This window comes from Canis lupus, chromosome 15, assembly GCF_011100685.1.
Source record: "Canis lupus familiaris isolate Mischka breed German Shepherd chromosome 15, alternate assembly UU_Cfam_GSD_1.0, whole genome shotgun sequence".
NCBI lineage: Eukaryota > Metazoa > Chordata > Mammalia > Carnivora > Canidae > Canis > Canis lupus.
This window is the reverse complement of record NC_049236.1, coordinates 50,913,577-50,929,727: the sequence shown is the minus strand read 5'-3', so window position 1 is coordinate 50,929,727 and position 16,151 is coordinate 50,913,577. Positions and strand designations below refer to the sequence as shown.

Sequence of the window (16,151 nt, the reverse complement as noted above, 5' to 3'; positions counted from 1 at the left end):
AAGCTTCTTTCATTTATGCCTTTGTCACTTCAGGGGAAAAAAACACTTGCCTGGAGAACTCTCTTGAAAGGTTTTGGTAGTAATTGCAATGGAGAGGGCAGTAGAAATATGGTGAGGTTAGGGGATAAAGATAAATTAGGCAGAGAAAATCTTTTTCTTTTTAAAAAATTTTATTTATTTATTCATGAGAGACAGAGAGAGACAGACAGACAGGCAGAGGGAGAAGCAGACTCCATGCAGGGAGCCCGATGTGGGACTCCATCCCGAGTCTCCAGGATCACGTCCTGGGCTGAAGGTGGGGCTAAACTATTGAGCCACCCAGGCTGCATGAGAAAACCTTTTTCTTTACTTTAACTCAAAGTGGGGAGGGAGAAATATAAGAAGACTGAATTTGCAGGCTCTTTACCCACAAATGGGTCCATTTGCTTGACTGCTAGCTTTTTGCTCAGGCATTTAGGATGTAACTTGTTCATTCTGCACTTGGTAATGTTTGTCTAGCAAGATACTCTATGCCAACAGCGTGGGACTCTTATGAACTTAAATTATCTTTTTCTTACTTCCAGTGGCTGCTGAGAAGATGCAGCTCAATACACCGAGTCTTCCTATCACTCAGCAAGAATGCCTGGTGGGACTTGGAAAACCTTTTTGTGAGGATCACAGCCAGGTAGAGGGGCAGTTCCCTGGGTGGAACTGCTTGTGCAGGAACAAGGTTTACCAAGCATCTACAAAGACAATTCTCTCTCTCTCTGTTCCTTTTTAAGAAAGGAAATGGAGTCCTTGGACCAGTTTTCCAACGCCTTTGGAAGCTCTGAGTATTTGTTTTTCTTAAACATATTCTTTGGAGAAGCCTGGAGAGGAAAGAAAAGTGGTCCAAGTGCACACAGATGGTAAACCCACAGCTCCCATCAACAGCAGCAAGAAATCATCTGGACTCAAGCAGGCCACCTCTGAGATAGGAAATGAAGCCTCGTGAGAATGAAGAATATAAGCTGAGTCAGAATGATAGGCTGCTCCCAGGAGACCCACAAAACGGCACTAAGTCCTGTCTTTCCCCAAGAGGAACATTTACAAAATGGCAGCAAAGTAGATATTGAGCTGGACAATCAATCAAGTCACGGGATATGTTGTTCTGATTTTCTGCACTTTTCCTCACTGGACCATAAAGTCATGAATGGACATTGTTTAGAAAGAACTGCAGGAGAATATAAGTGAAAATTCACCCACTCTTGAGATAGAGAAATTCTTTCTAAATATGTCATTAAAATAGAACATAAGGAAAAAGATCAGTGATTTGACACAGTAAAAACTAAAAAATGTCTGTGTATATTTTTAAAAACCCTCTAAATAACATTAAAAAGCAAATGGCCACCTTGAATAATGTTTCCAACATACCTTGCAGATATGAGATTTAAAATCTTAATATATAGATAAAATAAAAAGAAGACTCTAATAGGAAATAGTATGTAAATAAACAAATCTGCTATTTATAAAAGAAAAATTCAAATAATTTTATGAAAAAAATTTCTATAAAACTGGTAAACAAAGGGAACCTGGGTGGCTCTATCAGTTAAGCATCTGACTCTTGATTTTGGCTCAGGTCATAATCTCAGGGTCATGAGATTGAGCCCTGCTTAGGGCTCACGTGCTGGGCATGAAGCCTGATTGAGATTTCTTCCTCTCTCCCTCTGCCTCTCCTTCCCTCTTTCTCTCTCTCAAACAAAAAAATAAATAAAAAGTTAAAAAGAAACAACAAGTAAACGAGTAAGTGTACATTAAAACAACCATGAGGAATATTTTCACCAAATAAGCCACAAAGAAAAAAATTACTAGCATTGGTAAGCATTCATAAAAAAACCGCAGTATTTTCATATATGCAGAATATAACCTGGTATGTTCCTGAAATTTGGCAATACGTATCAAAAGCCTTAAAAGTAAATTTTCCCTTTGGCCTAGGAATTACCATAAAGAAATAATTGGCATGTTTACAAAAGTGTGCATTCGAGGATGTTCGACTCAGGATTGTGGATGATAGTGAAGCACCGACTGGGATTGGGTTCAGTAAATTACACTGTGGTACGATGAGTAAGTGGCTGAGCGCATTCATACCTTTGCTCCTCACTCAGTAACTTCTCTGTGCCTCAGTTTCCCCTTACTGGTAAACTGAGGATAATTTTATAGCATCTGCCTCATTAAGTCCCAGAATTAAATGGGTTGCTCTTGTGTAAGCCTGCTGACTCTATGTGCCAGCTGCTGTTATCATTACTTTTCTTTCCGTGATACTACACGGCCATTAACTATGTTGTAGACAACTTTGTAAATACCTAATTCGCGTATATATAGGCAAAGGAAGCACACCAAACAGACCAAATGTGAACGGTGCTGATTTCTGGGTGACCTTTATTTCTTCTTAATCGTTTTCAATATCCTACAAATTTCCACCATAACAATACTTTTGCTTTTAATCCGAAATTTAAAAACAAATACAAATCCATGTTTAAACAAGCACGTTCGGATGTAGGCCTGTTGCACACTCCCTTGTCTGACAGGGCCGGGGTGGGGTGGAACACCCTTCCTGCTCCTTTGTTAAAGTCTTGAGTTTCACCCCACCTTGCAGCTGGTAGCCTCGCCTCTTCCTTTCCCTGGCCCAAGGCTGGGCTCCTTTCTGGTCCCAGAGGAGCCCCTAAGGCTGGCAGGATTCTGGGTCCCACGTGGGAAGGAAGGGGAGCTGGAAGCAGGTATCTTTAGGGTGGGAATGGGGTGACTGGGGCCACCACTGGTTTCTGCACGCTATGCGGTGGAAGTCTGAGAAGGCTGTAGGGGCTTCCGCTGGAGCAGGGCCTGGGGTTACATTTGAGTTTCAAATGTTGAAAACACCCATTTTCCCCTTGCCTTGGTGAACAGCAAGACGCATTAGGCAGGTAGCATTCATCCCCACCTCTAGCTTTGGCAACCAGGGCAAGGTCTTTAAATGATTTGGCACCCTGTGCTTGCTGGGTGGCCCCGAATTGCCAAATGATGGCTTTGTTCACACCTCCCAGAGGGGAATGGCAGGTGAGAGAGGCCTGAAATCCTAATGGTTAAGGGAGGCCGCAGGATGAACACATAAAACAGGTTTTTCCCTTTCTCCTTGGCTGAAAGCAAGGCAAATTTGGGTGAGTCTAGGTCTCTGAGTCACCGATGGGCTTGGTTTCAGTCTTTCCTGAGGCTTCTTAGTGTTTTTTGCCTCTGGTTTCTGGAACCTGGCAAAACTGTGGGTGTTTCACGAAACTTGCTGACTGGTAAACAGCTAAACAAGTGGTTGAGGGGATGAGGAAAGGAATGAGCAGGTGGACGGTGGATCTGCTGCAGACCCGGGAGCTGGAGGCAGACCCCTGAACTCCTTCCTCTTCTCCCTCCTCTAAACTTGCTGGAAGGGAGGCATGCAGCCCCTCTCGCAGTCCCAAGGCTCTTGTCACAATTTCTCCCGCTCTCTACACCGAAGCTGAGCCAACAGCAGGCTCAGCTAATCTGGAGGCAGCTGAACGTCAGTAATTTGGTCCAAATAAGGCAGGTTGTTAATAGCTGTGGGTTAAAAAGGTGTTTTCCCGGTCAAGTCTCTGGGAGAAGGGCAACTAGCCAAATTTCCAAAGCAAGTCCTAAATCCTGGGTGTTGGTGTAAATAAAGCTGGGGTTCATAGAAATCTAGGTAGACGAATGGTGGGGAGCTGTCATTGGATATCAGGGGCAACCTGGCGTTTAGGACTAGAGAAACCAGTTTCTGGAGATCTTTGCGACTGGTCAAGAGTTTATTTACAGATGAGAGGCAGAAGCAACTGGGTGTCAGAGCACTAACCCAGCCTCAGGGGAATGGAGCACAAGGGAGAAACCACTGCTCAGGGCAGGCTGGTTCCAGAAGGACTCAGGGTCCAACCGACGGGGGCCCCATTCTCCCCACCAAGGGCTGCCACCACCTGGGTGATTCCAGGTGCAGGGCAGAGACCCCAGAGGCCAGCAGCTGAGATTTTTACATTCTCCTGCGGGGATCTAGGTCATTATTATCTCCCCAGTCTTTAAACATTCCCCCTCCACTGGTTCCCTCTTCCTCTGAGTACCAACATGCCCCAGGCGCTCTTACCGTAAAATAAAAAAAAAACACATCTGAAATTGCTCTCACCTTGAACTACCAGCACTCAGTTTCCTCTCTGATTACCAAAATTCTCAAAAAAGACCTCTCTACTCAGTGTCCTCCACTTCCTGTTAACTAGCTCATTCCTTAAATTTTTAGAATATAACTTCCTCTGATGCTTCTTTACTGAAATTACCACCCAAGGTCACCATGCCTTCTAAGTCCCCAAATCAGTCATCTCTGCTCAGTTCTTTTTTTTTTTTTTTTTTTTTTTTTAAGAGGGAGAGTGAGAGCACATGTGGGAGCAGGGGTAGTGAGGGGCAGAGGGCAAGAGAGAGAGAGAGTCCCAAGCAGGCTCCATGCCCAGCACAGGCCCAACACGGGGCTCCATCCCATGACCCCGGGATCATGAGCTGAGCCAAAATCAAGAGTCAGACCTTAACCAACTGAGACACCCAGGCAGCCCATCTCTGCTCAGTCCTTATCCTTCTTGACTTTTTGGTAACATTTAACACCGATGACCACTGCTATCATTGAAACTGTTTTCTTTTTTTACTTCGGGGGCATCTTGGTATCTCGATTTCTCCTCCACGTCCTCTAACTTCTCTCCTCTCACACCTAACTCTGGGAAACAAACAAAGGGTAGTGGAAAGGGAGGTGGGCAGGGGGTTGGGGTGACTGGGTGATGGGCACTGAGGGGGAGCACTTGACGGGATGAGCACTGGGTCATATGCTATATGTTGGCAAATTGAACTCCAATTAAAGAAATAATTAAATAAATAATGTCTCTCCTCTCCCTGCAGAGTGCAGACATTAGTAGGACAGTGTGGCACAGTGGTCACAAGTCTATACATCGTGCCTGGCACATTGTAAGCACCCCCCCCCCAAATGTAGCCGATGGGAGAAGAGCTTGCTTCCTCATGCCCCTGCCTCCTCAGAACTCTCATCCACTCCGGGGGTTTCCTCCTGGGCAGCACCCCGAATGCCCCCCTACTGTAGCACCTCCCGCATCCCAGGCACTGAAATCTGTTATGGCAGGAGGGGCCTGTTTCCCCCATGGGTCTGAAAACTGCACAAGGGAAAGACCTCGTCTTTGTTACTTTTTCAGCCTCAGTGAGTAGCACTGTGTGGAGTTCCAGTTCTCATGTGTTTGTTTGCTTGTCTCTAGAAGGACCTCTGCATAACCAAAATGTGTGTTTTCAGAAGGCCTTTGCTTTCAAAGCTACAGATTTACGTTCCTAACTGCCTGCTGGACAACTTCATGTAATGTCTCAGTTTAACTAAAACCAAACTCGCGGTTCAGGATTGTCATTCTCCCAGAGAGACTCAAAGTCACAATGTGACCACTGCCTTCTCTCCATCGTCCATCGTCCCTGACATTCAGAGCCTCCAATTCTGGGCTATCCTACTTCCCTACTCCTTTATCTAACCTGCCTTTTCTATTCCCAGAAGCTCCTGCTGGCCAAGGCCCTCCTACACAGACTGATAGGGTGGCCTCCTAATTGGACTCCTTACCTTGCGACTCACCTCACTCTGCTTCATCAGAGCATTTGGGGGCCACGTCAACCCGAGAGCTCCATTTTTGTTCTGTTACTTCTGCATCCTCAATTAACCCCTATAGAATTCAGGGAGTAATAGAGTCAGGGTGGGCCTCTGGCCTCCCTTCCCGTCTTCCTGTTCCATTCCTCCCAACACAAAGACTGGGTGACCTCCTTTCCCTAAAGACAGCAGGCATTCCCACCTCTGCGCCTTTCACTTGGAGCATCCTGACTTTCCTCCTAACAAGTTCCTAGCAATCACCCAGGTAGGAGCCACCTGCTGCAGGCTGCCTTCTCCTATTTCCTGCGGCTAGAGGTGACACTTCCTTGATCTCCTCAAACGTTTAATTTGTGCCTCCCAACATGAATGAGAGTTGATATGTCAGTTTCTGTCTCATCCTTCCTTGATGGAAGGGGCAGTAGCCCTAGAACTTTTGCACATTTTAGGGGATATTCATTTGCATGAATGGATGAATCACCTTATCAAAACTTTGTACTCAAGAGATCTGTGATCTCCACAGTGACCATCACCAGCTCATTTCCACTCTAGTGAAGTCCGTGATAGTTGGTCCCTAAAGAAAAAAAGATTCCATTAGAGTTAGGCTCTGGGGAAGCGTATACAGCCTAAAAAATGAGTCCAATTGGGGCACCTGGGTGGCTCAGTGGTTGAGCATCTGCCTTCAGCTCAGGTTGTGATCCCAGGGTCCTGGGATCGAGTCCCACATCGGGCTGCCTGCAGGGAGCCTGCTTCTCCCTCTGCATGTGTCTCTGCCTCTCTCTGTGTGTCTCTCATGAATAAATAAATAAAATCTTTAAGAAGATGAGTCAAATTAATGAACGAGCCATTCCTCGAACATGGGAATTATTGAGGGCCAATGAAAGGAAGGGTAGGGGTATTTTGTGGGAACAGAGGATAAGGTGAGACCCATATGGAGTTTTTCTGGAGATCTAGGCTCAACTTGAAACTTCGCGCATGGCTCAGATTCACCACCATCCAGTCCTTGGGCCCCTAGCTGGAACAGCCTTGGGACCGTAATTAGGAGTTCCTTTCTCTCCTGTTTGTACCCTTGTTTCTTTTCTCTTTTTCAGTCTCTCGGCCTATCCCATAACCAATTTCTGTAACATCTTAGCTCTAGAACTTAGTATTTCTCAGAAACTAAGGGATAAAGAAGAAAACAAGATAAGCATCAGATATTTTGATTCCACCTAGCTCAAATGCCGGGCCTCGATACCAGAGAGCATTAGAGGCATTTGGTCAGAGGCCCTGGCCAATTCAGAATAGCTGCAGGGATCTTCAGGAGATGGGAGGACTAGAATTAACCTATATTTAGTGGAGTTTTATAGGTAGTGATTAAACACTTGTTAAAAAGCAATTATTAACTGATTGCATACCTGTGAGGGATTACATACCCTTCCAAGAGTGTGGTCTGAAGAGTAGTGGCATCACATTTCCAGGATCTTGCTGGAAATCTAGAACCTGAGGTCCCCGTTTTAGGTCTACTGCATCAGAATCTGCAATTTAGCATGATCCTGTCATGATTTGGGTCCACATCAAAGTTTAAGAAGCACTGCCATAGGTATTTTATACTGACCTCTTAAAAACATGTTCTAAGAGCCAGAATTATAAAAGCTGTCAGCCACCTACCATACTGCAGAGACTCACTTGCCTTTTTCTGAAAGGGTTGAAATGGTGGGAGGTATCACCGTGGAAGATGTTGTTATCAAACTGTCCATTCCTCCCAGTACACCTATGGTCACCTCCCTTCCTGGCTCAAATCAAGGGACTATTGTGATTTAAGAGGCTGCTGGCATGGAGGTGGCGGGGAAGAAGGGGAGAAGTTGAAGGGTCTATGGAGAGGCCAGTTCTCCCCACAACTATGCCCATACTCTGTGGATTGACTCCCACCACTCCCACCATGGCCAGAGAGGTCAGAGCATCTAGAAGCCTTAGAAGCCTGGATGTTTCCTAAAGAACTGCCAGCCCAGCTGGCTTAAGAGAAAGGTGGCCTCAAACCTGGAAACAATTGAAATATCCATCAGCAAATGAATGGTGGAGCAAACAAATTGTGGTATAGCCATATGAGAGGATACTACTCGGCAATAAAAAGGAATGAATTCTTGATAAATTCAGCAACATGGATAAATCTCAAAATAATTGTTCTGAAAGCAGAGAGAGAGAGAGAGAGAGAGATCGAGAGAGAGGGAGATACTCGTACAATTGCATTTATATAAAACTCTAAAAACTGTGATGTAGTCTATGGTGACAGCTGATCAGTAGATCCTGAGAATGAGGGGTGAGCAAGCAAGGGCAGGAGAGTGGGATTACAAAGTGAGCATGAGGAAAGTTTTGGGGGTGATAGACACGTTTTCTCTCCTGATCTTCGTGATGGTTTCCTGAATGTATGTACGTGTCAAAATCTACCCAATTGTACACTTGAGGATATGTGGCTTATGGTGCTTCAGTCATACGTCAGTAACCCTGAGGGGAGGCTGCTGGTCAGGGTAACCAAGAGCCAGGAAAGACTGATGAGAAGGATCATGGACAGAGGGAGGCCTGGAGCCAGGGCGAGGCAGAAACCAGAGGTAAGGCGGATTCTGGTACCCTCCAGCCCCCACGGTAGGACGGTGGCCTGCCTCGTTGGGCCCCTCCGTAGGCGTGGCACACTAGAAGGGAACTCAGCTCGGGGAGCCATCCAGGCCCTCGCTCATCCTTGGTCCAAAGGATTCTTCCCAGAACCAGTGGCAGGCTGGCTCCCAGGAACATAAGATAGAGGGAACCCCTACTTCCAAACCGGCCCTGAAATAGACTTTGCTCATCAGAGAAACAAAATACAATGGGGGTCTGTCCATTCTTTTTTCTTTTTAAAGATTTTATTTATTTATTCACGAGAGATACAGATAGAGAGAGAGAGAGAGAGAGAGGCAGAGACACAGGCAGAGGAGAAGCAGGCTCCCTGAGGGGAGCCCAATACAGGAATACAGGGTCGATCCTGGACCCCTGGGTCACCACCTGAGCCACCCAGGTGTCTGGGCCTGTCCATTCCGAGCTATACCTGGCTCTGTTTTCTGAGCCAAAGTCAGATGGCTTTCTGGCCGAAGAGTGAGAGAGACATTGCTCACCAGCACAGTGGCCCCGTGGTGGGGGCACCCGGTGTGGTGGAGGGGAGGGACAGAGGGTAATCTGGGGTTCGGGACCTTCTTGAGCTTGGCATGCACTCACCACATGGCAGGCAGGGCTGCCTCCCAACACTTTGACCTCGGAGGTTATCCTAGAGTTAAATGGCTTAACGGTGACCATGTTCGACATCAGTGACTACCACTTACTATGTGACCACTGATTGTGTGACATTGTTTATAAAGGGCAGCCCTGACACAACCCCTTCCAGTTGGATTTAACCGGCCATACAAGCTGACTTTCTTTTTAGGGCCACCTCTTTCAGATAATCAGCAATAGATAATCTCCAGAGCTAGAAGCCTATGAGGAAGCTGCATTTTTTTCAGGGGCTCTGATGTGATCTTTCTTCTACAGAAGGGGGAGGAGAAGCAGTGACATGCCCCTTCAGGAAAGGCTGCCTAGAGAGGTGGTGTCACGGCCACTCACATGGCCTGCTTGAAGACAGATTCCTACTCTGGCTTCCTAGCTTTAAAATTAAGGTATGATTTACATATGGTAAAATTCACCCTATGTGCCTAGTTCAGTGGGTTTTGATGAACATATGGATTTGTGCAACCGCCACCACAATGAAGATATAGAAGAGCTCCATCTTTTCCAGAATTGCCCCCATGCCCCTCTGTAGACAACCCCTCTGCCCCCACACCCCCATCCCTGGCAGCCACTGATTTGTTTTCTGTCCCTATGGTTTTTCCTTTACAAAAACATCACATAAATATCATATAAATGGAAGCACACAGTATGTAGAATTTTGAGTCTGGCTCCTTTCCTGCAGCATGATGTTTCTGAGGGTCATCACGTTGTAGCACGTGTCAGTACTTCGTTACTTATTATTGCTGAGTCATAGTTCATCGTAGACTTTGTTCGCCCCTTCCTAGTAGAAGGACATTTGGGGTGTTTCCAACGTTGGGTGATTTTTAATAAAGCAGCCATAAACATTTGTATAAAGGTTGTATGTGAACATAGATATTTATTTCAGTTAGGAGTGGGGTTATCAGGTCAGATGGTTTATAAGAAACCACAAAATTGTTTTCCAGAGTGATTGTGCCCTTTTATATTCCCACCAGCAGAATATGAGAGTTCCAGTAGCTTCACAGTCTCACCACTGCTTGGTATTGTTAGTTTGATTTTTTAAGTCATTTTCTCTCACATTTTTTAGAAGAGCTTATTTGTTTATTTATTTATCACCAGGGGAGAGGAGGAGAGGAGCAGAGAGAGAGGAACAAGCAGATCCCATATTGAGCAAGGTCCCCAATGCAGGACTTGATCTTACAACCTGAGCCAAAACCAAGAGTCAGACGCTTAACCTACTGAGCCTGCCAGGTGCCCTTTGTTTTTTTTTTTTTTTTTTTTTTAATGTTTTACTTATTCATATAGACACACAGAGAGAGGCAGAGACACAGGCAGAGGGAACCCGATGTGGGACTCGATCTCAGGACCCCAGGATCATGACCTGAGCCAAAGGCAGACGCTCAACCGCAGAGTCACCCAGATGCCCCTTGCTTTTAAAGCCGTTCTAATAGGTGTGTGGTGGTACTTCGCTGTGGTTTAATTTGCATTTCTCTAATAACAGATGATGCTGAGCAGTTTTCCATGGGCCTGTGTGCCATCCACCTTGCTTATCAGGTGACCTTTTCAAATGTTTTGCTCTAGCTTCACTTGCTGGAGTGAGGCTGAAGCTCCTCAGACACCAGGCTGTTCCCCTTGCATCTGCCTCCACAAGCAGCTTTAGAAACTGGGGGGGGGGGGGGGGGGGGGGAACAGTGCCCCCTGAGAAACTGGGGGAGAGGGGAAGAGTGGATAACAAAGATCAGTGCAGGGGCGCCCGCGGGGCTCAGTTTGTTAAGCGTCTGCCTTTGGCTCAGGTCATGATCCCGGGGTCCCGGGATCGAGTCCTGCATCGGACTCCCTGTTCGGCGGGGAGCCTGCTTCTCCCTCTGTTCCTCCCCCTGCTCGTGCCCTCTGTGTCTTCAAACAAACAAATAAACAAACCCCCAAATCAGCGTAATGCTGCCAAAAGAAGGGGTGTTCCAGTACGTTGTAGAGAGGCAGGGTGAGGGAGGCCTGGGTGGCTCAGCGGTTGAGCGTCTGCCTTTGGCTCAGGGCCTGACCCCCAGGGTCCGGGATCGAGTCCCACATCGGGCTCCCTGTGGGGAGTCTGCTTCTCCCTCTGCCTCTCGTGTATAAACAAATAAAATCTTTCAAAGGGGGGGTGGGTGGGCAGAGTAAGTGTTTCCTCACCTGAGGAGGACGGGAAGGGGGAAGGAAGGCCTGGCTCTCTTGCAGGAGGGCCTAAGGCACGCTACCTCCAGCTTGGGGGGGGGGGGGGGGGGAAGATCCCGCTCTTCTAGAAGCCTGCTCGGTGAGGTAGCGCTTCCCGGGGCCTCTCTGGAGAAGTGGGAGGCCAGGGACGATGGGCGCCGACGCAGAGTCACACACACACAAGTGTGGCTGTGAATGCGAGACTGTGGCTACGAACCACTTTGCGCCTCGTGTATTTAGCTTCTCGTCAAGGTTCCGGAGGGATCTTTCCAGGAACCTGCTCCCTCTGCGGATACGAGGTGCGGGCCTGGGCCCTGCTGAGGCCGAGGCCGCCCGCTCAGCGTTTGCCTCAGGTTGGTCAGGAAACGTCCTCAGGGAGCCGGTGCCCGGGGCCTGGTGTGCGAGGTGCTGCCCCTCGCTCTCCCCGGGGCCTGGGAGCGCTGGCGGGAGGAGGAGGAAGACGGTCGGCCGCCCTGGGGGCGCTGGTGGCGTGGCTGGAGCTCGGGGCCGGAAGGCCGGCTGGGGAGGCAGCAGCAGCTTTCCACCACACACATCCCAAAACATCACTTCAAGGCGGACGTGATGTGGGATACAGTCATTCCAGCAACAGGGCCAAGGAGAGACACCCCGGACACCCCTCCAGTGGGGTTGCAGCAACGCGGTGCCTCGCCCTTGGCCATCAGGTGTCCAGCAGTCACCATGCACCCACCCTAAGCTCCAGGGCAAGGGCCGGGAAGCGGTTCTTTTCTGCTTTCCCCGCTCCCACCCGGCAGGTCTGATGCTGACAGTGATGGGTGAGGCCGGGGAGCAGCAGCGAGAATGCCAGGGCCCAACGCCCCGGATAGGAAGCACGAAGGGGTTTCATTACTTGGCTCTCCCTGAGGCTCTTTAGAAAACAATCATCCCTTTAAGCGACCAGCCTTCAGGCCAGCCCCGCTAGGCCTCAGGAGGGGTGGCTCCTTTCTTTTCCTCAGGAGGGTCGTCTGGGTGAAGCACTTGGGGCCAGACATTGCTTTCCCTTTCAAGGTCTTATTCTGAAGGCTTATAGATGTTTATCTGCAGGCTCGGAGATGTTCGAGTTTCAAATACTTCTCTTTGCTCAGTGAACGATTCCCGCCCCCTCCATCCTTCCCATGAACTCGTATGAAAGAAGACATGTGCCTTCCCTTTCTGCCTCGAATGTCCGTAGAGGACAGAGGTGGTTCTGTTCTTGGGGACAGAGGACAGCCACTCACTCCCTTTAAGTGGGTGGTGGTTTGACTCAGGGCACCCGGGTGTGACCAAGCGAGTTCATCGGAACCCGGGGCATCACCTGGTGGTTCCTGTTTCACTGGCGAAAGATCTGGACCGGAAGAGGCCTGGCCCTGACGCTTGCTCCCCAGAGAGCGCTTGCTTCACGCAGCACAATCTTTCTTCAAACTTGCACAGCTTTGAGTCCTCGCCGACCCAGAGTCTCAAGCAGATTCAATGGGGCAGAGAATTGCTAGAGAATTTACTACTCTATCGAGGGCTTCAAACTTCAGCTATTAATTTTTGCACGTTGTTTACTCACTGGTACAACATAGAAGTTTTGTTCATTGATTTCCATAAGTATTTATTAGAGTAACTTCGCTCTTGTTATAAATCGTCTAGATTTATGAATTGGTGTAGTCCATTCTTAATCATACCCCGCAGAGCCCAAGAGTCCTGAAGAAATAATTATTATATATGTTCAGTTCTTAGATGCCCTTGAATCAAGTGCTCTCACTGCACAGATAAAATGTGAGCCCAGGGAGGTTTGGTAGCTGTCCTGTTTTCTCCTTGAACTATGCGTAAGTGGCCTGCTGGATTTTTTTCCCCCTTTCTGTTCCCAAAGAACTCTTATTTTCTGGCATAGAGAGGAAGATAGAGCCAAAGAGTTAATTAAGAGGAGAAACACTAGGAAAATGTAAAGAACTTAGTGTGAAAAACAAAAAACAAAAAAAAGGAACTTAGTGTGAAGAGGGAGATTTTAAGGATTGGCAAAGAAGGCCTTCTTAACACAAAATAATACATACCCGTGGAAGAAAAATGATAAGCTTTAGAAAAGCAAATTGTAGAAGATAAAAAAGTCACCATATCTCAGCCTCCGGTTCTGAGATAATCACTGTGAATATCTTTGATGTATCCTCTTCCTGAGAGTGTTGAAATGTGAGTCTGTGCATTTACGTGTGTACATGTGTGTTTACAGGATTTTATTTTTACCAAAAAGGTATACCTTTCATGTTTTTCAACTTGCTCTTAAAATTTTATATTTTAAGTTTTTTGATTCCAGTTAGTTAACATACAGTGTGATATTAGTTTCAGCTGAACAATATAATGATTCAAGACTCCATACAATACTCGGTTCTGGTCACAACAAGAGCACTCCTTAATCCCCATCACCTATTTCACCCAACCCCTCACCCCTCTCCCCTCGGCTAACCATCAGTTTGTTCACTCAAGAGTCTGTTTCTTGGTTTCTCTCTCTGTCTCTTTTATTTCCCCTTTGTTCACTTGTTTTGTTTCTTAAATTCCACACACGAGTGAAATCATATGGTATTTGCCTTTGTAACTTGCTTTTTATAAAAAAAAATTTGATTCTGTTATCACAATCCTTCATTTCAGTATGTACTAAAACAGCATCATGAGAACCAAAATTTACCCAACTAATTCCTTCTTAAGTAGGTCTTTCACATCGAATGAATTGGTCAACTAACAAGTTCTAACTGATTCTGGCACCAAAGTTCAGAAAAGATCTTTTTGAGTTAGGAAGAAGTTAGATATAAGGCCACAGGCTGGGGAGAGAATAACTATGTAGGTGGGGGAAAGACACATTGACTAACGTGCTGAGGACCTAACAAAAATTAGGATGAGTATAATGGACATCAGGTAATGGATCTAAATAATTAATGATGTCAAAGAAAAATATTGTTTTGAAGCTGGGTATTCTTCTCTTTCCTTTTTTCAAGGTGCATAACCTTTTGAGTCTCGGTTTCTTAATCTGTAAAATGCAAATAACTGTTTCTATATCAAGGAGTAACTAGGAACACAAAATAGGGTGTTATAAAATACCTTAAAGAAAGCCTGTCATAGAGTAGAATATGTGTTCAATATTTCTTAACTTCTTGCTCCACTTCTGTGTTGTGTGATGGGAAACTGGGAAGAGTTGGCCCCCTACCTTGGAGCAGATGCATGTGCTGTGTTGCTCTGGTAACACAGCTGCCAGATGTTTGTAAAGGTGGTCGGAAGTTAGTGAGTTCCATGGAGGAGATTTTTCAAGTTAAATGCAACTTTTATGGGCCTGTGGCTTTTAAGAATTTTTTCTCTGTTGCCAGTCTAGTTGGCGGGCATGGTAACATGGTGGTTCTCAGGGTGTGGTCCCCAGACAGCTGCAGCAACATTGCCTGGGAACTTTTTAGAAATGCAAATTCTCAGGCCCCACCTCAGACTTACCGTATGAGAAAATCTGGGGGTGGATCCAGCAATCTGTGTTTTCACCAGTCCTGTAGGTGATTTCAATGTGTGCTAATGGCTGAATAGCTAGTGTTGCAAGAGTCCTGGGAACTGAGACTCCTAGGTCAAGTATATACCCTAGCTCTCCAGTTCACTGTGGGATCTTCAGCAAGTGACTTTACTTCTTTTTTTTTTCTTTCTTTCTTTCCTTTTAAAAAAATATTTTATTTAAATTCAGTTTGCCAACTTATAACACCCAGTACTCATTTCATCATCTCTTTATTTCTTTAATGCTACATTTCCTCATCTAGAAAATGGGAAAAAAAATATATCCCTGCCATCTCAAATGACTGTTTCATAGACAACGAATTTAGGAGGATGAAAGCTATTCAGATAATGTATTATATAAATGGAAGGTATACTTATTATTCCCTGTCCTCAGGCAGGGCACTGTAGAAAGCATCCCCATTTAAAGAAAAATGGTTCTATTTTTTATTGACCATGCAAAGAAGAGTCTGTGCCTTCCATGAAAAATCTTGGAAGCTTTCACAACCCTCACAGTGTTTTCTCCTGTGTCGATCTAAATTAACTTGTGCATGCACCTCCCTCCGGTGTCTCAAAGATGTTCTGATGATGAGATCATCCAATGGGCATGAAAATTTTGTGGCAAAGTAAAAAGTCCGCAAGAGAGGTAACATTTGTTATTCGTTCTCCTTTCTCAGACTTTGGGGAAAATGGGGAACAGTGGGTCACTGCCCTGTGGCTGCCACCTTCTCATCTACCTGAAGAGGATTATTAAGATGTCCTTCAGGAGATCCCTGAGTGGCTCAGCGGTTTAGCGCCTGCCTTCCGTCCAGGGTGTGATCCCGGAGTCCGGGGATCGAGTCCCACATCGGGCTCCCTGCATGGAGCCTGCTTCTCCCTCTGCCTGTGTCTCTGCCTCTCTCTCTCTCTCTCAGTCTGTGTCTCTCATGAATAAATAAATAAAATATTTAAAAAAAAAAAAAGATGTCCTTCAGATCTTCTGACTTTTCCGGATGAATAGTTCTGCTTTCTCCCCCCAACCCCCCCACCCCGCCCCAAGGCCTTTCTGTACTCCCAATTAGTCACCTTCGCTTAAGTTCTCTGAGCTCTTTCCATGAGACAGCCTCTCATGAATGTGCTGCCCAGGCTCTTGAGTTCTGGAGTGCAGGAATAGACATAGAACCCAGGTCACCACCAGAGAGTGCTAAGAGCGTGGCTGCATGGTTCTAGAACACCTGCCTCCACAATCACAGGGCTCCGCTGATGCCTCAGAACAAGGCCATGGCCCCCAACACAGCTCAGTTGCTCTTCATTTTTATGCTAGTTTACCTAATCATTCATGTTTTATTTTTCATTTCCCTTAGGATGCCATCTTTTATTTGTGCCCAATGATTCTGCTATTCCCCTGACACCTTTGATTTCTCTAATAAAAACAATAAATTTAGCATATTTACATATATACAGAAAATTAGAATGTATGTGCGGGAGAAAATTGGAAGGAGAAACACCAGAATCATAAAAACAGCTTTCTTTGGGAAGTGAGATTACAAGCAATGACATTTGTTTTCTTCTTGCTTCTCTGAATATTTAAATTTTC

General features: G+C 46.3%; 1 protein-coding gene and 1 long non-coding RNA gene across 9 annotated transcripts in view; one reads left to right on the top strand and one right to left on the bottom strand.

Annotated features, from left to right (window-relative positions):
• TIGD4 (tigger transposable element derived 4) overlaps window positions 1–1,517 on the top strand; it is a 49,335-nt gene extending 47,818 nt beyond the window's left edge. For 4 of the 5 annotated variants that reach the window (XR_005370902.1, XR_005370903.1, XR_005370904.1 and 1 more), the window contains one exon: window positions 564–1,517. The gene's annotated coding sequence lies outside the window, so the exon portion shown is untranslated. The remainder of the gene's footprint in view (window positions 1–563) is intronic. The other variant, XR_005370901.1, reaches the window with a different exon arrangement.
• A 1,545-nt stretch (window positions 1,518–3,062) lies between these two features.
• Window positions 3,063–15,749, bottom strand: LOC102152961. 4 transcript variants are annotated; one of them, XR_005370897.1, is made up of 6 exons: window positions 15,641–15,749; window positions 14,531–14,738; window positions 7,054–7,155; window positions 6,123–6,215; window positions 5,621–5,720; window positions 3,063–3,561 (listed from the first exon to the last, which is right to left on the bottom strand). It is a non-coding gene; the product is annotated as an uncharacterized LOC102152961 (long non-coding RNA). The 4 variants fall into 4 exon arrangements; XR_005370898.1 differs by having other exon boundaries at window positions 5,633–5,720; XR_005370899.1 differs by lacking the exon at window positions 3,063–3,561 and adding an exon at window positions 4,485–4,729.
• Between the last annotated feature and the right edge of the window lie 402 nt (window positions 15,750–16,151).